Genomic DNA, 24,855 nt, shown 5'->3' with positions numbered 1-24,855 from the left:
TCCCGTTCTTTTGCTACACTGAGGAGTTCCGGCGCACGGAGCTCCTTGGTGTAGAAAACGGGGCTATATGTGGCCTTGGCTGTGCATTCCTCGCTGAGGCCCCTTATTTAATGGAATGGCGTTGTATAGCCATGTGTTTCTTAATGCTGTGAGCGCTGGGAAACACGCGGCTAAACACTCTCGTTATGGGACTTTGTTCCCATTTATTTGAATCGTGCCCTGTATTTGTGACGGTGTACAATGCATTGTGGCAATGTAGTGATTGCTTGAGTATGAGTATGAAAACACTGACCTTCTGGCCACTGCTATTGAGAATAACCACTTCTCACTCATTTGTCAAGAAACATAAAAAGTACTAAATGAATAAAGAACTTGCGTTGATTAAAGGTCAAAGAAAAGTACAGCACAGGAACAGGCCCTTCGGCCCTCCGAGCCTATGCTGATCATGATGCTCTAACTAAAAACAAAACCTTCTGCCCTTACTCAGTACATATCCCTCTATTTCCTCCCTATTCATGTACCCATCCAGATGCCTCTTAAATGTTCCTAATGTGCCTGCTTCCACCACATCCTCTGGCAGCAGGTTCCATCTCCTCCCACTCTCTGTGTGAAAAACGTACCCCGCACATCTCCCTTAAACTTTCCCCGTCTCACCTGGAACCTGTGCCTCCTTGTAATTGACACTGCCACCGTTGGAAAAAGCCTCTGACTGTCCACCTTCTCTCTGCCTCTCATAATTTTGTAGGCCTCTATCAGATCTCCCCTCAGCCTCCATCTTTCCAGTGAAAACAATAACTGTTAAGGTATTTATTTGTTGCTAATGTGGTTAATTCTGTGATTAAATTAAAATTTGTTTGAACGTAAAAAATACTAATTGGTCATTATAGCACCTTTCCTAACCTCGGGAAATCCCAAACCACTTTTCAACCAAATTAATACTAGTAGACTCAATTGTAATATAGGAAAGATGTCAGAAAGTGACAACATCAGAAACCATTATTTATGTCGCACCTTTAATATAATAAAATATTCACAGGAGCATTATAAAATAAGACACAACACTCAGTCACATAGGTGGGATATTAAGTCAGGTGAGCGAAATCTTTGCCACGTGATTGAGATTTAAGGAGTATGTGAAGAGAGAAAAATAAGGAAGGGAGGTGGAGAGTTGCAGTCTGGACATGAGGACTCAGACAACTGAAGGCACAGACACCAAATCAAGATGCTAAAGAGACCAGAAGAGCGCAGAAATATCAGAAGACTGTGAGGCTAAAGAAGGTTACAGAAGGAGCGAGGCCACAGAAGGATTTGAAAACAGCCTTGAGAACTTTAAAATCAGGATATTGCTTGACCTGGAAGCAATCTAGGTCAGCGAGCACAGGGGTGATCAATGATTGGACTTGGCACGAGTTAAGACATGGGCAGCAAATTTTTGGATGAGCTCATCCAAGAAACTCCATAGACCAAGCTGGTCTCCAGAGACATACTGCGAGACTGGGACTGCAGCAGGTGGTAAGGGAACCAACAAAAGGGAAATGCATATTAAACCTCATTCTTACTAACCTGCTTGCTGCAGATGCATCTGTACATGACAGTATCAGTAGGAGTGACCACCACACAGTCTTTGTGGAGACAAAGTCTGGTCTTCACATTGAGAATACCCTCCATTGGCTGTGTGGCACTACCACCATGCTAAATGGGATAGGCTTGGAACAGGTCTAGCAACTCAAGGCTGGACAGCCATGAGGCACTGGTGGCCATCAGCAGGAGCAGAATTGAGCTCAACCACAATCTGTAACTCATGGTCCGGAATATTCCGGAACTCTACCATTACCACCAAGTCAGGGGATCAACCTAGTGCAATGAAGACTGCAGGAGAGCATGCCAGGAACAGGACCAGGCATATTGAAATTGAGGTGTCGACCTGGTGAAGCTACAACACAGGACTATGTGTGCCAAACAGCATTGACAGCAATTAATAGACAGAGCTAAGCGATCCCACAACCAATGGATCTGATCTTGGCTCTGCAGTTCTGCCACATCCAGCTGTGAATGCTGGTGGACAATTGAAGAATTCATGGGAGGAGGAGGCACCACAAATAACCAAAGTTTCAATGATGGAGGAGACCAGCACATATGTGCAAGAGGCAAAGTTGAGGCATTCACAACAAACTGCAGCGAGAAATGCCAAGTGGATGATCTCGACATCCAATGGAGGTCCCCAGCATCAAAGATGTCAGTCTTCAGCTAATCCGATTCACTCCACAAAATACCAAGAGACAGCTGAAGGCACTTGATACTACAAAGGCTATGGACCCTGACAATATTCCAGCAATGGTGCTGAAGACTTGTGCTCTAAAACTTGCTGTGCCTCTAGTCAATCTGTCCCAGTACATTACAACATTGGCATCTACCCGGGAATGTGGAAAATTGCCCAAGTATGTCCTGTATAAAAAAAGCAGAACAAATCCAGTTAATGCCCCATCAGTCTACTTTCAATCATCAGTAAGGTAATGGAAGAGGTCATCAATCACGGTACACTTACTTAGCAATAACCTGCTGATGGATGCTCAGTTTGGGTTCCGCCAGGGCCACTCAGCTCCTGACCACATCACAGCCTTGGTTTAAACATGGACAAAAGAGCTGAATTCCAGAGGTGAGGTGAGAGTGATTGCCCTTGACATCAGGGCAGCATTTGACGCAGTGTGGCATCAAGAAGCCCTAGCTAACCTTGAGTCAATGGGAATTGTTGCCAATCGGCACCGGAGTTACCCATAATGTTACTCTTTTTAATGAGTGGAATACTATCGCACCAATCGGCACCATAATGTTGCCAAATTAACTAGATATGGCAGTTATTAATGATAATATTGCTTTTCAGAGTCGCCAGGTATCAAATGATACCACCACAAGGTTTTACCGGATATCGATCAAAGACCAAACAACCAGTTAGTCAGTTCAAGTTCAATGATAGTTTATTTATGCACAAGGATTACTTCGACATGAAACATAAAACACTGCACCTTAAACTACACCTAACAAGTACACTAATCTATACTTAACTTCAGGGCAACCGGCTCTTTGCAGATGAACAAGGCCTTTGTTCGGATCTTGCATGGCTGGGTAGAAGAAGTGGCTTCGTTTCTGCTGGGCTCATCTGTCTGGTAGCAATCGTTGGTCTTGAACTTGTCTTCTGGTCGTAATGCTACACTTGGTTTTAGGCATAGGCCGGGGCCAAGAGAGACCGAACACATGGCTGTGTCTCCTTTTATCCCTCTGGGGTTTCGCGCTCTTTGGGGCGGTCCTTAGCTCTGGACCCAATAATTCGGCAGGATTCGATCACTGCCTTCAATTTTGGCCAATAAAGGGGCGGATGCCTTGATGGCTGGGCGTGTCCTGAGCAGTCATTGACCTTAGCTCTTCGGGCTTTCTGAGCAAAGGAAGTGGTGCCGGTTAGTCTGCATCTGTATCGGCTACCTGAGTACAGTCCTTTTGTTCTGGAGAAATGGGCCATTAGAATGCAAACGAGCTGGGGGTTTTGATCGCGGCTAGCTATCTGGGTTGCAAATACACACACAAGTTCTGAGTGTGTCTGAGTCCTGGGTTAGCCATAATTCCCATGGTCCTTTGCAGATGGCCATCTGAGATGGCTACAGAATCAGGTGGAAAGTTCTCCGTGGGTTGGAGTCATACCGAGCGCAAAGGAAGATGGCTGAGATGGGTGGAGGTCAATCATCTCCATTGTAGGACATCATTGTAAGAGTTCCTCAGGGCAGTGTTTTGGGCTCAACCATCTTCAGCTGCTTCATCAATGACCTCCTTCCCATCATAAGGACAGAAGTGGGGATGTTCAGTACCATTCATAACTCCTCAGATACTGAAGCAGGCCATGTCCAACTACAGCAAGATCTGGACAATATCCAACCTTGGGCTTACACGTTGCAAATAACTTTCGCGCCACACAAGTGCCTGGCAATGACCATCTCCAACAAGCGAGGATTTTATCATCATCTCTTGACATTCAATTGCATTACCATCGCTGAATCCCCCACTATCAACATCCTGGTGGTTACAATTGACCAGAAAATGAACTGGATGAGCCATATAAATACTGTGGCTACCAGAGCAGGTCAAAGGCTAGAAATTCTGCGACGAGTAATTCACCTCCTGACTATCCAAAGCAGCATGGTAGCACAGTGGTTCGCACAGTTGCTTCACAACCCCAGGGTCCCAGGTCGCTTCCCGGCTTGGGTCACTGTCTGTGTGGGAGTCTGCACGTTTTCCCCGTGTCTGCGTGCGTTTCCTCCGACAGTCCTAAGATGTGCAGGTTAGGTGGATTGGCTATGCTAAATTACTCTTAGTGTCCAAAAAGGTCGGGTTAGATGGTGTTACTGGGATAGGGTGGAGGTGCGGGGATCGGGTGGAGCTGTGAGATAGGTAGGGTGCTCTTTCCAAGGGCCGGTATAGACTCGATGGGCCGAATGGCCTCCTTCTGCACTGTAAATTTGATGAATCTATGAATCTGTGTCCACTATCTTCAAGGCACAAGTCAGAAGTGTAATGGAATACTCCCCACTTGCCTGGATAAGTGCAGCTCCAACAGCACTCAAGAAGCTCAACTAGAACAAAGCAGCCCACTAGATTGCTGTCCCTTCCACAAACATTAAATCCTTGCATCGTGGCAGCCTTATGTCCCATCTCCAAGACACACTGCAGGAGCTCACCAAGCTTCCTTCAGAGGACTTTCCAAACACATGACCACTGCCATCTGGAAGGACAGGAGCAGCAGATACCTGGAAACACCACTTGGAAGTTCCCCTCCAAGCTACTCACCGTTCTGACTTGGAAATATATCACTGTTCCTTTATCGTCGCTGGCTCAAAATCCTGGAACTCTCTCCCTATCAGCACTGTGGGTGTACGTACACCTCAGGGTCTGCAGCAGTTCAAGGAACAGCTTTCCACCACCTTCTGAAGGGGAAGTAAGGATTGGCAATAACTGTTGTTCTAGCCATTAACGCCCTCATCCTGTAAATGAATGAAAAAAAAGAATAACAAAGCTCAAATTCATCAAAGACCTTCGGTGAGGTCACGTTGACTGGCAGCTGGGCCACACTAATTCACAAGCTATGAGCAAAAAAGTATCTATCACCTGGAGATCCTAATCACGCTTCAACTAACAGGTTTGTAGGATTCAGTGGTTACTTCCTTTCCAATGTTCATGATGCACTTTCTTTTATTTATTTCAGATTTTTTATTGAAACCAATTCTGGTCATTGTTTCCCTGAATTTGTTCTTCCAAAGTTCCAAGTATATCATCCTTTTTAAAAATAAATTTAGAGTACCCAGTTCATTTTTTCCAATTAAGAGGTAATTTAGCGTGGTCAATCCACCTATGCTGCATATCTTTGGGTTTTGGGGGCGAAACCCATGCAAACACAGGGAGAATGTGCAAACTCCACACAGTAACCCAGAGCCGGGATCGAACCTGGGGCCTCAGCGCTGTGAGAAGGCAGTGCTGACAACTGCACCACCGTGCTGCCTCAGATATATCATCCTAACCTTTTATTCTTCTTCCTTTAGCCTCACTGATTTTCACTTTTACTTTTCACTTCACCTCAGGACTCATCGCCTCCTCTTAATTATTGTTTTCCAGACACTTCTCCCTTCCCTTAATCTTCTTGTCTCCCAAAATTTACACCTTTGGAAAACCTAAACTTACCACTACCTGCACACTTCTTGTCCCATTTCCTAATCTTCACAACATTGTAAGAAGACTTACACCAGGTTGAAGTCGGTTTATTTGGAAACTTACCTGATGAAGGAGCTACGCTCCGAAGGCTCGTGATTCCAAATAAAACTGTCAGACTTTAATCTGGTGTTGTAAGATTCTTACTGTGCCCACCCCAGTCCAACACTGGCATCTCCACACCTTCACAACACTGGGGATCTCTTGCATTATGGATTGTCAGGAAAATTCTAGGAGCCTCTCTTACTGGACATGTCTGTTGTCAATTAATGCTCTAAAGCTAACAATGCTGCTCTGGGTATTTCTGATCTCTTTAGTTGTGGCGGTCTTGATTTATGTCAAAGTTTCAATTAGACAGCTCTGTACGTCTGTCTCACACTCCACTGAACATGTCCAGCCTTTCTTCAAAATCTGAAACAACAAAGCAGTGAACTAGAAAATATTTTTTCAAAAATTTGACTTGTGATCTGACACCTTGAACAGTGCGTTGCCTGATTTCAGTTTCTAACTCAGTGGATGGAATTTTCAAGTTTTATGTGGGATACAGGGCACAGAAACAGACCATTTGGCCCTAACCACTCCATGTTGGTGCTTACATGCTCCCTTGAGTGTTCTACCATCTTTTCTCATCAAAATCTACCATGGTGACCATCAGCCCTCTTCTCCCTCAAATAGTTTCCCCTTAAATTCTATTGACTTCAACCACTCCTTGTGGTAGCAAGCTCCACACTGTCGCCACTTTCTGGGTATAACAAGTTTTCTTCTGAATTCCTGATTGGGTTTCTCACTGACTGTCTTATATTGATGGCCTCTGGTTATGTTCTTCCTCACAGGGCAGCACGGTGGCGCAGTGGGTTAGCACTGCGGCCTCAAGGCTCTGAGGTCCCAGGTTCGATCCCGGCTCTGGGTCACTGTCTGTGTGGAGTTTGCACAATCTCCCCGTGTTTGTGTGGGTTTCGCCCCCACAACCCAAAAATGTGCAAGCTAGGTGGATTGGCCATGCTAAATTGCCCCTCAATTGGAAAAAAATAAATTGGGTACTCTAAATTAAAAAAAAAGAGATGTTTTTCCTCACAAGAGGAAACTTTCTGTGTCCGATGTATCAAAACATTTCATCATTTTAAAGATCTCCAAAACGTCGGACTCGGCTCCTCCCTCTGCAACTGGATCCTCAACTTCCTCCATAGACCACAATCAGTAAGGATAAACAACAACACTTCCTCCACGATAGTCCTCAATATTGGGATCCCGCAAGGCTGCGTACTTAGCCTCCTATTATACTCCCTATACACACACGACTGTGTGGCACAATTTGGCTCCAATTCCATCTACAGGTTTGCTGATGACACGACCGTAGTGGGTTGGATCTCGAACAACAATGAGTCAGAGTACAGGAGGGTGATAGAGAACCTAGTGGTGTGGTGTAATGATAACAATCTCTCCCTCAACATCAGCGAAACTAAGGAGCTGGTCCTTGTCTTCAGGAAGCAAAATATCGTACACACCCTGGGCGGGATTCTCCGACCCCACGCAGGGTCGGAGAATCGGCGGGCAGCGGCGTTATTTCCGCTCCCGCAGGGTTTTTAAATCTCCCACCGGCCAAAAACCGGCGTTGTGCAAATCCCGCCGGCAGCCTCTGAAAACAGCTGGCGCCGGCGGGATTTCATTTTTGTTTTAGTGTCCACAAATCTCCGGCCCGGATGGGCCGAAGTCCCGCCGACGTGGCCACGGGTCACGTCGGCGAAAATCACAGTTGCTTTAAAACGTCGTCAACCATTGATGATGGTTGACGCCGGTCAGTGTCGGGGGGGGGGGGGGGTGGGTTGCGGCATCGGGGGGGGGTGGGTTGCGGCATCGGGGGGGGTTGCGGCATCGGGGGGGGTTGCGGCATGGGGAGGGTTGCGGCATGGGGGAGGGGTTTGCGGCACCGGGGGGGGTGGGTTGCGGCATCGGGGGGGGGGGTTTGCGGCATCGGGGGGGGTTGCGGCATCGGGGGGGGGTTGCGGCATGGGGGGGGGTTTGGGGGCAGCGGCGTGCAGAGAGGGGGGGCGACGGATGCCCGGGGCCAACGCACCGTCGCCCCCCCCCTGTACGCCGCTGCCCCCTACCCCAACCACCCCCCCTCACCACCCCTACCTCCCTCCAACGCCCCTACCCCCCTCCCCACCACCCCTACCCCCCTCCCCACCACCCCTACCCCCCTTCCCACCACCCCTACCCCCCCTCCAACGCCGCCCCCCTATCCCCCCTCCAACGCCGCCCCCCCATCTCTCGCAACGCCGCAACCCCCCACCCTCAACGCCGCAACCCCCCCTCATCGCTCGGTCCCCCCCCCCTCAACGCCGGTACCCACACACCCCCCCTCTCTCCTCCTCCCCCCCCTTCCTTCCTCCTCCCCCCCTTCCTTCCTCCGTTAGTGGGGGGGGGGGTGCGGCGTTGGAGTGGGGTAGGGGTGGTGAAGGGGGTAGGGGTGGTGAGGGAAGGGGGTTGGGGTAGGGGCAGCGGCGTGCAGAGGGGGGGCGACGGTGCGTTGGCCCCGGGCATCCGTCGCCCCCTCCTCTCTGCCCCTGCCGCTGCCCCTACCCCAACCCCCCCTTCACCCCCCCACCCCCCACTAACGCCGCACCCCCCCCCCCCACTAATGAGGAAGGAAGGGGGGTGGAGGAAGGAAGGGGGAGGAGGAAGGAGGGGGGGGGTCTGGGTACCGGCCTTCAGAGGGAGGGGGGTGTGGGTACCGGCCTTCAGAGGGAGGGGGACAGGGTGTGGGTACCGGCATTGAGGGGGGGGGGACCCGGCGTTGAGAGGGGGGGGTTGCGGCGTTGCGAGAGATGGGGGGGCGGCGTTGGAGGGGGGTGGGGGGGCGGCGTTGGAGGGGGGAAGGGGGGGCGGCGTTGGAGGGGGGTAGGGGTGGTGGGGAGGGGGGTAGGGGCGTTGGAGGGAGGTAGGGGTTGTGAGGGGGGGTGGTTGGGGTAGGGGGTAGCGGCGTACAGGGGGGGGGGGCGACGGTGCGTTGGCCCCGGGCATCCGTCGCCCCCCCTCTCTGCACGCCGCTGCCCCCAACCCCCCCCCCCCCCCATGCCGGGTCGCTCTTCTCCCCCCCCCCAATGCCGGATCGCTCTTCTCCCCCCCCCCCCATGCCGGGTCGCTCTTCTCCCCCCCCCCCCATGCCGGGTCGCTCTTCTCCCCCCCCCCCATGCCGGGTCACTCTTCTCCCCTCCCCCACCATGCCGGGTCGCTCTTCTCCCCCCCCCACCCCCACCCCCACCCCCACCCACCCCCATGCTGGGTCGCTCTTCTCCCCCCACCCCACTGGGTCTCTCTCTCTCCCCACCACACAAACGCCGAGACTCGCCACTTCCGCAGCTGGAGAAACTGACGCCTATCGCGTCAGTCCGCGGCTGGCCCTTCCGGGAACGGAGATTGCCAGCTTAAAAGAAGGCCCGGACGCCGGAGTCATGCACACCGCTTTTTCCCGCCGGAAATGGGCGTCACGTCGGTCCGCGGAGATTTTCGCCCCCTGTCTGCATCAGTGGTGCAGAGGTGGAGATAGTTGACAGCTTCAACTTGCTAGGTGTGCACATCACCAGCAATCGGTCCTGGTCCACTTAGGTCAACGCTACGACCAAGAAAGCACAACAGCGCTTATGCTTGCTCAGGAATCTAAGGAAATTCGGCTTGTCCACATTGATTATTACCAACTTTTACAGGTGCACCACAGAAAGCATCCTTTCTGGCTGCATCACAGCCAGGTATGGCAACTGCTCGGCCCAAGACTTTAAGAAACTACAGAGAGCCGTGAACAGAGCCCAGTCCATCATGTGAACCCCTCCTCTCATCCATTGACTCTGTCTACACTTCCCGCTGCCTTGGGAAAGTGGGCAGCATAATCAAAGACCCATCCTACCCGGGTTATTCTCTATTTCAACTTCTTCCATTGGGCAGGAGATACAAAAGTCTGAGAACACGCACTAACATGTTCAAAAGAAGCTTCTTCCCCGTTGTTACCAGATTCCTGAATGACCCTCTTATGGACTCAACTGATATCTTCATACATGTTCTCAACTGAGTAGTACTACACTCTACATGTTCACCAGATGGCTGTGCTTATGTATTTACATTGTGTATTTATGTTTTTTTCATGTATGGAATGATCTGTCTAGACTGTGTACAGAACAATATTATTCACTGTACCTTGGTACACGTGACAATAAATCAAATCCAATCCAATTTTTCAGGGCACCCGTCAACCTTTTTTTAAAGTCGTATTCTCTGATGAAGTGGCAGGACATGTAGCAGCCTTTACAGCAGCTCTTTTAATAAGTCACAACATTTACATGCCACTTCCAGCTGTCCTGCCCAACCAGAGTGGGAGGTTGGGAAGAAACACTGAGTCTGACAAAGGAAGAATTTCTAATTAATGGGACCCCGGTGGAAGTCAACTGCTTATGGATTGTTTTGCTGCGGCAACGACATGAACGGTGAGGTGATCCGGGAAGGCTGTCGACACTCATTCCCCGCATCCCCCCAAACCTCACCATTCCCTCCCATACCTCTTCACTGCCACCAAAACCTGATCCATCACTCTTATCTAGCTGTCCTGATGCAAGTTCTGAGGGGAAGCAGTGCGGTGACCTTTCTCAAGGATGACTAAACAAGCTGGCAATGGAAGGGGCCAAGGAAATCAACACCAGAAGTGTGGCCTCTCCAACCTGGAGAAAGTGCATTCTGAGGATCCAGGACTTCACTAAGGTGCCAAGCTCCGTACTCTGACATTTCCAGCATTCTCCTGTACGTCACTCCTCAAAACAACATGTTTTGCAGCTCCACTCTTTCCTCTCTCGCTTGCCACCTCTTCACATTTTCACTTGTAACAGCCAACACTCAGGTTCACCCTCGCCCTATTGTCTTCCTGCACCCAAGCCTCACAATCACCTTCCACAGATGTTGGGTGGGATTCTCCCTTTTGGGGATTAAGCCCCCACGTCCGCCGGTAAACGAATGAGAATCACTCCGGGCATTTTCGTCGAAGTCCGGGGTGATTCTCCGTTTTCCACGGGCGAGCAGGGCCCTGGCATGCATCCCGTAGCTCTGGCTGCAGGAGGGGCCCGGCTGTACAGACTGCGTGGCCACGGCAGCTGCAAGCGGATCCGCACATGAGTGCTGCGGCCCACCTTGACGCAGGCGCCACCACACAGCGGGCCCACGCGGATGAAGGTAGGTCACCCACAGATCGCCATGGCCCGCCAATCAGTGGCCCCCAATCGGCTTGCCTGGCCACCACTGAGGCCCCTCCCCGGGCGTCAGATAGCCCCTGCCCCCAACCAGGACCGCCACTGCGACCGCGGATCCGAGCTCCCGCCGGTGGTATCAGATGCAAACCATGCCGGCGGGAGTTTGGCCGGTCGACCGTGAATCGCTGCAGGGGCCTGTTCCACTGTCCCTCGACCGGTGTCGCGTTGACTGCGCGCGCGCGATTCCAGCGTGAACAGCTAGTTTCCGCCCTCGCGCTGGGCGTGATTACGGCGCAGAGTGTCGGAGAATCCCGCCCGTTATTCTTCCCCTCTCTCCGCATGAGCCATTGAGAACACTCAGGTCGCCTGCTTTCTTTTCTTGTCAGAGGTGTGTGCACATAACTTCAGAGAGAGGCAGATACTCAGGGAGGTTGGGATGTGAGGGTGGGGTGTGGGTGGGTTGAATTTTGGGGCAGACCTCCTGTGTCAGGCATCTTGATGGCCACAGGCAAAGTGTGCCCACGTGGCCCATTGGGAACGAGGTCTTCTTCCAGGAGGCTGTGGATGCCAGTGCGGACCTGCCGTGAAAGCCTGTGCTTCTTGAGGCACGAGTGCTCAGAGATATTGAGAGAGCCGATCATCCGCCTGTGGACCCTCTTCCTCCGGACCCTCTGCCTACAGACCCTCTTCCTGTGGAAACCCCCATGTTGGGGTCTCACTTCCTTGGAGCTGGATCGCTGTGTCCTCTGCCCCATGGAGTAACATATGATGATGAGAATGCAGGTCTAAATAAGGTGCTCTCATGCATGGTGAAGTTCGACAGCCACAACCCAAGGTGAATGAAGTAAAAGACAGGGAACCTGACATCGAAAAGTTGACAGTCACCTGTCAAGCAGTGAAAGGTCAGAAGACGTATTCTGAACAGTAATCTTTCACCCGGCCATGGCTGGACCTCTTCCGTTTCAATGTTCACAGCCTCCAGGATGTACTCATCCAGGCAAATGGGGAGTATTTCACCACACTCCTGACTTGTACCTTGTAGGTTGCGAAAAGGCTTTGGGGATTTGGAGGTGAATTACTTGCTGCAGGATTCCTCTGATCTGCTCTTGTAGCCACAGTATTTATATGGCTGGTTCCATTAAGTTTCTGGTCAATGGTAACCCCCAGGATATTGATAGTGGGGGATTCAGTGATGGTAATGCCACTGAATGTCAAGGGCCGATGGTTTGATTATCCCTTATTGGAGATGTTTTTGCCTGGTGCTTGTGTGGCACGAATGCTACTTGCCACTTGTCAGCACAAGGTGCAGGTCCTGCTGCATTTGTACTTGGACAGCTACAGTGTCTGAGGAGTTGTGAAAGGTGCTGAACATTGTGCAATCATCAGAAAGGATCCCCACATCTGACCTTATATTGGAAGGAAGATCAGTGATGAAGCAGCTGATGATGGTTGGGCAGAGGACATTACCCTAAGGAATTACTGCAGTGATGTCCTGGGGACTAACGTGACATACCTCCAACAACCACGACCATCTTCTCTGTCTTAGGTATGACTCCAACCAATGCAGAGTTTTCCCTCTGATATCCTTGACTCCAGTTTTGCTTTGTCACTTTGATGCCAAGGGCGGTCACTCTCACCATATTTCTGGAGTTCAGCTCTTTTGTCCATGTTGAACCAAGGCTGTAACGAGGTCAGGAGTGACCCTGGTAGTACCCAAACTGAGTAATAGATTGCAGGTTATTGTGAAGTAAGTGCCGCTTGATAGTACTGTTGATGGTCCCTTCCATTTCTTTATAGATGATTGAGAGTAGACTGCTAAGGCCAAGTTCGATTTGTCCTGCTTTCTGTGTACAGGACATACTTGGACAATTTTCCACATTGCCGGCTAGATGCCAGTGTCAATAATGACTGCACTTAGAACATAGAACAGTACAGCACAGAACAGGCCCTTCGGCCCTCAATGTTGTGCCGAGCCATGATCACCCTACTCAACCCACGTATCCACCCTATACCCGTAACCCAACAACCCCCCCCCCCCCCTTAACCTTACTTTTATTAGGACACTACGGGCAATTTAGCATGGCCAATCCACCTAACCCGCACATCTTTGGACTGTGGGAGGAAACCGGAGCATCCGGAGGAAACCCACGCACACAGGGGGAGGACGTGCAGACTCCGCACAGACAGTGACCCAGCCGGGAATCGAACCTGGGACCCTGGAGCTGTGAAGCATTTATGCTAACCACCATGCTACCCTGCTGCCCACTTATCATGGGTGGCTTTTTAAACAGGCAAAGTTGGATAACAGCCTAGAAATAGCTTCATGGTCTGTATCATAGTGCACTGTCTTATTGCTCTGTCTTTCATTTCTTGGCGTTATTGTTCTGTTTCATTTGACGCTGTCAGTGTGCAGTATTATTGTGCTGTTTGACAACAGTTTATCAATGTACTTGATGTGTTGTGCGGATGGGGCATTGTAATCGCAATGAAATGAAGCTTGCAATTCCCGACACCCTTCCAAGCACATGAACTGATGACAGAAAATTTGTCTTTTATTGAGACGGCAAGTGGCAACCTCACAATGACAGATGATGATGATATGGCAAATGTAAATTGGAAAGACACAGTAACACAGAATGTTGATTGCGATGTTGTCCAAAGGGAAGAAAGTGTGCATTGTCTCTGGAACACTCAAAGCTGTCACAATGTGGCACAATGAAATGTTACATTTCCAGAACAAAGATACCCTAATTTCATGATCACATTTACATAGAATGTTCCATTCTGTCCATTGTTCACGGTATACGAGCCATTGTGGGAATCATAAGAATTCAATTTGGGTGAACAGACAGTCAATTCCTGAAAAGTGGTGTTGGGTTGAGATCCCAACATCATCCCGCCCTCTTCTGGGTTTCGCCGGGGTGGGTTTGCAGGTGAGTGATGAAACTCCTTGGAGCTTTTGGATAAGTAATTGTCATATGAAAATAGGTGATTAACGACTGTTTTAACCAACCTTTTAACCAATCTGGCTTTAATAGTTTTAACCAACCTGGCTTTAATAGTCAGCATACCATAATTCCTGAGTGGGCGGCGCTTCAGCACAGTGGTTAGCACTGTTGATTCACAGGGACCCGGGTTCGATTCCCGGCTTGCGTCACTGCCTGTGCGGAGTCTGCACGTTCTCTCCGTGTCTGTGTTTGTTTCCTCCGGGAGCTCTGGTTTCCTCCCACAAGTCCCGAAAGATGTGCTTGTTCGGTGAATTGGACATTCTGAATTCTCCCTCGTGTACCCGAACAGTGTGGTGACTAAGGGCTTTTCATGGTAACTTCATTGCAGTGTTTTAAAAAAAAAAATTTAGAGTACCCAATTCATTTTTTCCAATTAAGGGGCAATTTAGTGTGGCCAATCCACCTAGCTTGCACATTTTTGGGTTGTGGGGGCGAAACCCACGCAAACACGCGACGAATGTGCAAATTCCACACAGACAGTGACCCAGAGCCGGGATCGAACCTGGTACCTCGGCGCCGTGAGGCTGCAGGGCTAACCCACTGCGCCACCGTGCTGCCCCATTGCAGTGTTAATGTAAGCTTACTTGTGACACTAATACAGATAATAATAATAATTATTATTATTTTACCATCTAGAAGGACAAGGGCAGCAGATACTTGGGAATGCCAACACCTGGAACCTGTCCTCTGAGTCACCCACCTTCCTGACTTGGAAACATATCGCTATTCCTTCACTGTCGCTGGGGCAATATCCTGGAGCTCCATCTGTAATAGCACAGTGGGTGTACCTACACCACATGGACTGCAGCAGTTTGAGAAAGCAGCTCTCCACCAACTTCTGAAGGGAACTTAGAGATGGGCAATAAATGCTGACCTAGCCAGCAAAGCCCACAGCCCATTGGAAACACAGGAACAAGAGTAGGCCATTATGCCCCTCGAGCCTGTCCCACCATTTAATGAGATTGAGGCTGATTTATGGCCTAACTCCATGGCCGGGATTCTCTGCCAGCGGGATTCTCCGTTATGCCGGTGCCCTGGGTTTCCCGACGGCGTGGGGCTGCCCCACAATGGGAAACCCCATTGACCGGCTGACGTAACGGAGAATCCCGCCGGCCTGTCGGGGCAGAAATGTGGCACGGTGGGGCGGAGAATCCCGGCCCATATACCTGCCTTTGGCTCACATCCCTTAATATCTTTGCTCAACAAAAAACTATCTATGTCAGATTTGAAATTAACAACTGATCTAGCTTCAACTGCTGTTTGTAGGAGGGAGTTCCAAATCTCTACCACCTTTGCAGTGAAAAAGTGCTTCCTAACATCTCTCAGTCGAGCCTAATTTTTAGACATTTGTTATGGGCCAGGGTTTAGAGAACCACAAAGTGCATCACGGAGTTCACCTGACCCTCAAATTTTAATAGATTGTGGTATGGGGAGCACACGGCCCACTCTACAGGTGTGGGAGAGCAGAAATGGAAAAGTATTTTTTAAAAGCAAAACAATGTTTATTCTATGAACTCAAGTTAACCTTTTTAAAACATACAGTGAACATCTTAGCAACCATCAATTCAAATACAACCCCCAAAGAATACAACACTAAGTAATCCTTATTGTGATGTTGTACAAAGTAAATAATGGCATGATGGGAAAACTGGTCAACTACTGGGTACAATGTAAGAAAAGCTGACTTCACATGACCTAAAGCCTGAATAAGATCAGAGAAGGTCAAGCTGATCCGAAATGCCTGGGCTCCGCACATTCTGATAAGACTAACTCGTCATAACCCAAAGCAGTCTAAATACGACAAGATAAGGTCAGGAAGAAACAAATCTCCTCCGACTCTTAAACATTCCATCAAAGGACAAATAATGGTTTGAGTGACGGGACAGAGTCCTGAGAGGTCAGCAAGGTGACGCCTGTTTTCAGATATTGCTTATGTTTGTACTTCTGATCGAATTCATGATCAAGCTGTAGTCACGTAATCCTGATTCTGATAACGTATAAATACTGAGCTAATTTTCTGTGAAAGCGCGGACTTGAGTAGGAATCAGCAGTGACACTCCCTGCTCACCGATTTTAACCTTCAGCCAAAACTGCATGCAGTCTGTTTGAAAATAAAGTCTTGTTATGTTTTCTTAACGAGCGTTGTTGAATCTTTCTACCACAGTCCAGAAGCGGGAAAAATATTGACTTCTACATTATTAAATTCCCAAACAACATTCAGCAGACAAAAGACCCTTTTAACACAAAGATCAGGTTTAAATTCACTATTGAGAGCAGTTACCATGTTGAAATCAGCAAATGAACATTCAGAAGCTTGCAGCGATTCATACACATCCTGCTGTGATTTCAGCTTCTCCAAAACTAAAATGAAACCAAACCCACCCTGCAGCAAAAATCCTAAAACGAAAGTAAAAAGCTGACAGACAGCCCAGCTCCACCCACTGTCTGACATCAGTGCAGTAGTAAACACCCATTTCTTAAAGGTACTCTCATTATAGCTATTTATAAATGTACCCATTTGGAAACACCCATTTCTTAAAGGTACTCTCACATGACACCATGCCCCCTACTTTTAGAATTTCCAAACAGTGGGAATAGTTTATCTTTATCTACCTGTTTTAACCCTGCATGGGGCTCATTCCGCTGAGGATGATTGTTCTCTAGTGCTGATTGGGGCTGTGTGTTAACCATCACTAGTAGAGCAGGTCAGCTGATGTAGCAGCTGACAGAAAGGACCGGGTGAAACCGCTTGCTGTATAAATACTCCTGTTGTGCTGAATAAACGTCTTTCTTATGAACACTTCAGACTCCCCCTTTGCCGTTTAATTCATTACCCTGCCTTTCCCAGTTAATATCTGAAATACTTCGATCAGATCACCCCTAACCTTTTAAATTCTAGCGGAACAGGCCTAATTTGTGCAATCTTTCCTCATAACTTAACCCCTGTAGTCCAGGTATCATTTTTGTAAACCTACGTTGCACTCCCTCCAAGGCCAAAATATCCTTTCTAAGGTGTGGTGCTCAAAACATCTCTCAGTGCTTCAAGTGGGGTCTAACCAGGTGTTTGTATAGCTGCAGCATAACCCCTGTGTCTTTATACTCCAATCCTCCAGGTATAAAGTTTAGCATTCCATCAGTCTTTTTGATTATTTTCTGCACTTGTTCCTGGCATTGTAAGGATGTATGCACCTGAACACACAGGTCGCTTTGAAAATCCACTGCACCTAATTTCTTTCCATTTGGAAAATACTCTGCTCTATCCTTTTATTTGATCCAAAAAGCTTTCTTACATTAAATTCCATCTGCCACAATTTTACCCATTCATCTAGTCTGTAAATATCCCCTTGCAATTTTATGGTATCATCTAGACTGTCGACAGTGCCACTTAACTTAGTATCATCAGCAAATTTAGATATCCCATAAAAATTAATGTTAAAAATGTAGACAGCATATTTCTGTTGGAATTGTGGTATAAATTGTGGTAATATAGAGATTATTATTCTTGTCTGTGAACATAAGCAGCCTGTGAATTCAGTAGTTAGGGTACTAACCACATAGCTAGGGTACACCACAGTAGCTTGATATTTAACACATTCTTGTGCACTATTGTTCAAGGCTGATGATTGCTGTTGACCTTCTCAAAACCTTTGAAATGCTACAACAGAATAGTGAAAATTCTAGAATGAAACATGGGTTGCTATTTACAGCACATAGTGCAGGCACTGAAAACCTGCAGAATGTGTTCTTTTAGAATGTGATTGAGCAACTCACCTGAAGTTCTAAATGTCTGAAGACCATCAAGCAGCTCTCAACTATTTTTCTGTTTAACTCATTGAAGTTTCATCCCTATCCTTAGTTTTCAAACTGTTTAAAACTCACTTTTCTACCTAAGTCGAAAGTATCCTCCACTAACTCTCACACAATGGGCTGAGGAATAGGGAGGGCTCGGGGCAACGTACTCACATCCACCCATCGGACACCACGTTGGCATGGAGCCGATATGCTCCATTGCAACATTGCACAGTCCTAAAGCATGACAGGACAGACTGACCAGGACTGGGTGGGACACCTGCCCCTCATTTGGGGAGGGGGTCCTGCTCTCTGCGGCTGCCAGACAATCCAATTGGTCAGCAGCTCCATCGGTCTCGGCAGTGTGAGGAAGGTGACAGTGCCGGGGTTGCAGAAGAAGAAAGAGATCAAGGCCCGTGGATCCCTGCAGCAGGTAAGTACGGAATCCTGGGCTGGGAGGGTTTTGGTAAGTTCGGGAGTGTGGTGGAGGGGGGATGGGTGGTTTAAAGGAGGGAAGAGGTCGGAAGAAGGTGGGGGGGAGAGGGAAAATCAACCTGAGTGGGGGCGACCCCCAATAGGCAGAGGACAGCCCCGAAGAGTGACCCCACTCCCCCCTCAAGCCTTCCTGCCCTTGAAGTGTTTGCTTCAAAAATAATTAGGCTTTTATGGGGGAGGCTTGGGGGTAGGAGGGAAGCTGTTGAAATGGGCTCCAGCTCTATTTTATGTGCCCGCTGGAGGCAAGTAAAATTCAGTCCAGTGGCAAATGCCTTAGAATGTTTTCTCACACTAGCAGGCCAAGATAAATCAAAGAGATTCATGTTCATAACTCTTCCTCCTCCAATTTTATCTCTCTTTTACAGAAGGCACCAACTCATTCCGGGGATACAGTCTGATGCGGCCTGACAACACGAATACTATCAGCTGAAAGAAATTTCTCCATCTATAAATCACGACAATGGGTGTGATTTTCCTGTCCCACCAACGGCGGCCCCCCACCATTCCCGCCGCTGGTCCTGACAGTGGAGGGTGGGAACAATGGGAAACCCCATTGACAGCGGTTGGACTGGAAGATCCCATTGGCAGCCACTGCAAAATCTGCCATGGTGGCAGGGGTGGGGGGGGGGGAGTGAGGGGGTGAAGATCCTCCCCACCACAATGAGTATCAAAAGGCTATTCGGCTGCATAGCCACTTCAACCCTGTCTTTACTCAACGCCCCCCCCACACACACACTCCCAAGTATGTATCACCACAAATGTAGCGGAGAGTTGATTCTTCCCACTCTATCCAAGGGGTACTGTTGCCAGTTGTGACGAATGATGATGGCATTTCTGACCCACACTCGAGAAACTGGGTGTAATGGAGAAAGGACTATGGGTGCAACGGAGATTTGATGCCGAAATAGATCAGAGATCGAAGAGAAACAGGAGAGAGAGGTTGGGGAAAAATAATGGCAGAGGAACAAAGTGTGACATGAAGTGGGACTTCTGGAGCAGCAATGTGGTCACGTGTAACGAGATTGAGAGCACCAGAGAGGCACGGTGGCACAGTGGTTATCACTGCTGCCTCACGCCGCTGAGGACCCGGGTTTGATCCGGGCTCCAGGTCACTGCCCATATGGAGTTTGCACAATCTCCATCTGTCTGCGTGGGTCTCACCCCCACAACCCAAAGATGTGCAGGTGAGGGTGGATTGGCCACACTAAATTGCCCTTTCATTCGAAAAAAATGTTTTAGAAGACTGAGAGGACCAAGTGTACAAAGGACAAACTGACAGAGCGATAGGGTCAAGACGGACAAGGACAACAGGATCAAATGTAATAGGCACACAGGAGGTAATTGGAGGTAACTGAATTATAACCTTACAAGCAGGATGCTTTCAGAGCTAATAAAAATAAAACAGAATATTAAAAATGGAACTCCCAAGCATCGAGATGCATATCAGACACCTCTGAACTGTGAATCCCGTTTCTCATCTATCAGCAGAGACTTGTTTGCAATTGCAACCAATTATACAAAATAGAAAGTCAATACAAATTGTTTTTGTCTGAGTCGGCACTTTCACCGGACTGAAACTAAGCTCTATTTATACGGAATATGTTGCAGTAGCATTGCGCTAAAGACATCATTCCAGCCAATCAGAATTGGGTAATTAAGTTGCAATTTTTCTGTTAAAGTCCTGCTCTGTCTGCTTTTTTTATTTGTGTGTGATCAGCCTCAGCCTTGAGAAGACTGGCTCAATCAATAACTCGTCTCAAGCAACGCACCACTCTGTCCCTGTCGCTGCTAGCTCATTTCCATTCATTCCCTGCTGCTGGCACTTCCTACTCCAAGTGAGTCGACAGCATAACATCAGCTTGAATTTACACAGCACTTTAAATGCAGTAAAATATCCCAAGGTGCTTAACAGCAATGTAATCGAGCAATATTTGACACAGGAGAAACTCATCCAGAGGCCCAAAGGATGTTTAAATAAATGGGCGTGAAGGAGTTTCTTAAAGGAGGAGATGGAGGTAAAGGGATGGAGTGATTCAGAGCGGGATGGGAGGAGGTTACAGAGATAGGGAGAATCGACGCCGTGGAGGGATATGGCGTGAGGTAGGATATGGGTAGCAGAGTTTTGGATCAGCTCATCCATATACGGGGGTGGGGGGGGGGGGGGAAGGCAGTGCAAGGTAGAAGGCTGGGCTGGAGAGCATTGGCATCGTTAAGTCTTGAGGGAACAAAGGCATGGGCGAAGGTTCAGCAGCAGATAAGCTGAGGCCAGGTGGAGTCAGGTGATGTTATGGAGGTAGAAAAAGACAATATTGGTGATTAACCTGCACGTGGGAAATTTTTTCAATGCAGAGAACTCCCAATTTTAATTAAATAAAGAGAGAGTGAGGGAGAGAGAAAGAGAGTGGGAAAGTGTGCAGGAGAGAGCGAGGCTGGAGATTGGACAGGAAAGGGATCACTGACCAGGTGGGATTTTTTAACTTATGTCTTTTTGTTGTGCTACAATTTTCCTTCGCAATCCTGAGAGGGGAGGTGGGGGGGTAAACAGAGTTTTCACTTCTGATCATTACTCTGTGGTCTTTGCTGGAAGTAGCAGAATGCGGTTGTTGGGCAAGGGTGGAGGTCATTTAGAAGCAGTAACCACTGAGTCAGCTTTGCCTTCATGGTGGATATGGTGGACTCCTCCATCACTATTTCCAAAGCCTATAACTTTATCTGCTGCTGTTTAGTGATTCTCTTCTTCATGGACAGCCCCTGGAACACAACATCTGTGACTAGCTGAGCAGAGCTTGGAGAGGCCTGTGCCCTCCAATGTGGACTGTCCACTGTTGGCTCCGTCTCCACTATCTGTCATTGCTCATTTCTGAAGTGTGTGACTCCAGTGGCTGGTCCTCTGAAGTTGCCAGCTATGCGATCTGTGGCAGGCCCCTCCAGCAGTCGCCCTCCTCCTAGTGTTCTGTGCTCTCATCTCCTGCAAGGAAGGAATGAAGACACATGTGAGTGAATGCAATAGCCTGTATTCATCGTATAAATGCATTTGATGAGGGCGATTATGAGGGAGAGGCATAACATTGCATGAGGATCAGGCGAGTGCCAGATCAATAGATGGGTGTGCGTGGAAGTCAGTACAATGAAAAAGATGGGTGAACCTGCAAGGTTAAGTTGTTGTAAGAAGTGATGTTATGGAGCAGGCTTGAGAAGGCAGAGGAAGGGGATGGAGTGATCTGCACAGCATAGTATAGATGAATGTGTCTTTGCTCTCACCTTCCTTGCTCTGTTTAGGCCATTAAAGTACATCCTTAATGGTGCAGGAACATGGCACCCACTCTTGTTGCCCTTCAGGAACCTCCATCAATGCTTTCTCTGCCTCAGCAGCTGACTTCTTCATTTTGTTGCTGGGGTGGAGCACCTCCCTCCAGCTCCTGCCAGCCTTCAGCAGTACATCCCAGGAGAATTAAGCGATGAACAGCTTTTGTCCATCTCGACTCCATTGCGACACTTCCACATCCCCGAGATCAACTCCAACTCCTTCAAATGACATTTAAATATTGGAGTTAACATTGTGTTGTGTGAGTCCACATTACACCCACTGCCTGTGATTGGATGGGAATGTTACATTCTCCTTTTTGACATAAACATACTGTGGTACTGGGAATGAGCTGACAAAACACATAGGCCATGAACAGAATCTGCCAAATGAGGCCCTGGCTGGGATCGATACTGGCCGTCGGCAAGAGCACTCAGGTCAATACAAAAATTCATTATTACTATGTGGACTTTGTGATTACCCACTCATATTTACACAAAAGAACACGATCAAGCTATGAATATGTAACTAACTTCCAGACACAGGTGATCAACTTTGTAACAGGACAAAATAATACATAAAGAGTCCATTAGACTCCATAGTGGGCTAATAGCTGGTCAGACAAGAGTGTTCAAGAGGTCAATGGATCTTCATTAAAACACCCTGGCTGAACAGGAGTGTCCTGTATTTTTCCCATTAATGAGTTTAAGTCTAGATGGGACAATAGAACTCAGGCTGGGTGTGGGCATATACCTCTGACTCAGTGCGAGCAGAACTGGTATAAAAGAAGGAACATTGGAACAGATCTTCAGCGATAACCTGGGAATCCCCCAGGCACAATCATCACAAGAAGAAGGGACCCTGGGACTTGAGCCCAGAGAAGATATGCACATTGAGTGATCATAGCCTGGATAGCTTCTTGCACTAAGTGCAGGTAATAACTGGAGCTCAGCTGTGAGTCTGTGTGAGTGAGAGAATTGTGAATGAAATTGGGTTAAACCGTGAACCTGTGTTTTGTCCTTAGGTAAAACAATAATGTGGGTTCTTTATTTGAATGGAAAGCTATTATACTGACAATGTTCACTGGGAGGCTACAAAGCACAGGTCTGAGCTCAACCACTGCTGCTTTCACACTGACTACTATTCATGGAACATCCTGTCTCAAGGCAGTAATGATTGACAGTTGTTTCAGATATGTTTCCTGAGGTATATGCACATTATATCACAACAGAGAAACCAGAAAGAAAATGAGGTGATAAGAGTTAAAAGGCCACCGACAAACACTCAACAGATTTCCGTCTTCCACACACTATCTGACTGCCCACTTCTGGCTTACTTGCATATCAAAATCCAGCCCAGTATAATCAGAGAACGCAAATCTGAGAACCATTCATAGAGGCAAGGAAGTCCACAGCACAGAAAAGGCTCTGCGGCCCATCGCATCTGTGCCGGTCACAAACAACCAGCACTTGGCCCATGACCTTGTATGCCTCAGTCTCTGTGTCCAGGTAATTGTCTCTTAAAGACCAGGTAAACCAATTCTATTTGTGCTTAATTTCATCTGTTGGTCTGTACATTTGGATCTGAAAATGAATGAAAATGAAATGAAAAATGAAAATCGCTTATTGTCACGAGTAGGCTTCAATGAAGTTACTGCGAAAAGCCCCTAGTCGCCACATTCCGGCGCCTGTCTGGGGAGGCTGGTACGGGAATCGAACCGTGCTGCTGGCCTGCTTGGTCTGCTTTAAAAGCCAGCGATTTAGCTTGGTGAGCTAAACCAGCCCCTATCTGGATTTGGGCTATTCTTAGCACTGACGAGCCTTTAGTGGATATATCCTGAATCATAACTTCAAATAAATGCAAATTATTGGCAACAAGAATTTAAACCAAAGAGGCCACTCTCTGATCCTGAGTTTCTATTGGTGAGGAGCCCCCACTGTGAGAACATTGCAGGAACATGATTCTGTCGCCATTAGAAAAGAGAGTAAGCTGCAGTCTCCTGCGATGTACATCTCGGTAAATAGAGTTCCCCACTGCGAGCTCAGAATCATAAAATCAGCCACATGTAGTCCTTGAGGCTCTATTATGCACAGATGTGAGCTCCGCAAAAATCAAACGTTGAACACTTTTAGAGCACATAATTCACATGTACACTGATTCCTACACTACTGCATAATGTAGAACAAATGCTGTATTTATTCGCAAGGATATTTCTCGACTTACGTTTTCAGAAATAATTTTATTTAATTAAAACTTTAATGTATCAATGAATATGCACTCACATTTATTCATTAAATTGATTATTTAGCATATATTAAATGTTTTAATTGTTAGCAAAATTTTTATATTCTATTCAATATTTATAATTTCCTTTTTGCTCAGATTAGCACCATGCTGAGCTGACGCAGTGTAGGCTGGGTGGGCATCGTTGGAGCATATTTAAAACTAATCAAGAGCTTTTTTTTTCAGCTCCAACAGAAATACATTTAATACAGGACACATTTCTAAATGATTCAGAGGGATCTGGGTGGTACAGTGTAAACATGCTCTCTTTTTACCTCTGGGACATAAGGTCAATTGATCATAGTCTCTTTATACAGGGATGTTATCCAGCACATGACTGTAAAAGACTACTATTAATCTAGCCAATTCCCAAAGTCAAACCCACATTCTGCTCCCCCAGCATGATACAGCAAGCTTGATTTTAAAATGACTGTTTCATCAGACTGGAGACCACGAAGAGTACCATAGAATCCCGACAGTACAGAAGGAGTCCATTTGGCTTATTAGTTCTGTACCAACCCTCTGAAAGAGCGCCCCACCTAGGCCCACTCCCCGCCTGTCACCCCACCTAACATGCACATCCTTGGACCGTGGGAGGAAACTGGATCACCCAAAAGAAACCCACGCAGGCAGAGGGAGAACATGCAAACTCCATACGGTCACCCAAGCCCGGAACTGAACCCGGGTCCCTGGCACTGTGAGGCAGCAGTGTTAACCACTGTGCCACCCCTTCTCGATGGAAGCAGCCTGAGGAATCAACTGTCCTCATGATAGGCCATTATTTGAAATCTGACAGTGAGTAGGCCTTGCACTATGGAGCAGCTCAATGATTGGGACAGGAGGGAGTGAACGGGTGGAAGCAAATCCAGCATCTGCTCCACTGAGCTGATCCAGGCCAGAACTCTAAAAGATATTCCTGGAGAAAGCCTGATTTGGAGGGGCTCTATTTTTTTAGGGCTCGGTGATACCCAAAATTGCAAAAGGGTTGCAACTTTTG

Source organism: Scyliorhinus canicula, chromosome 12 (genome assembly GCF_902713615.1).
Source record: "Scyliorhinus canicula chromosome 12, sScyCan1.1, whole genome shotgun sequence".
In the NCBI taxonomy this organism is placed as follows: Eukaryota; Metazoa; Chordata; class Chondrichthyes; order Carcharhiniformes; family Scyliorhinidae; genus Scyliorhinus; species Scyliorhinus canicula.
This window is presented reverse-complemented; position numbering follows the sequence as displayed.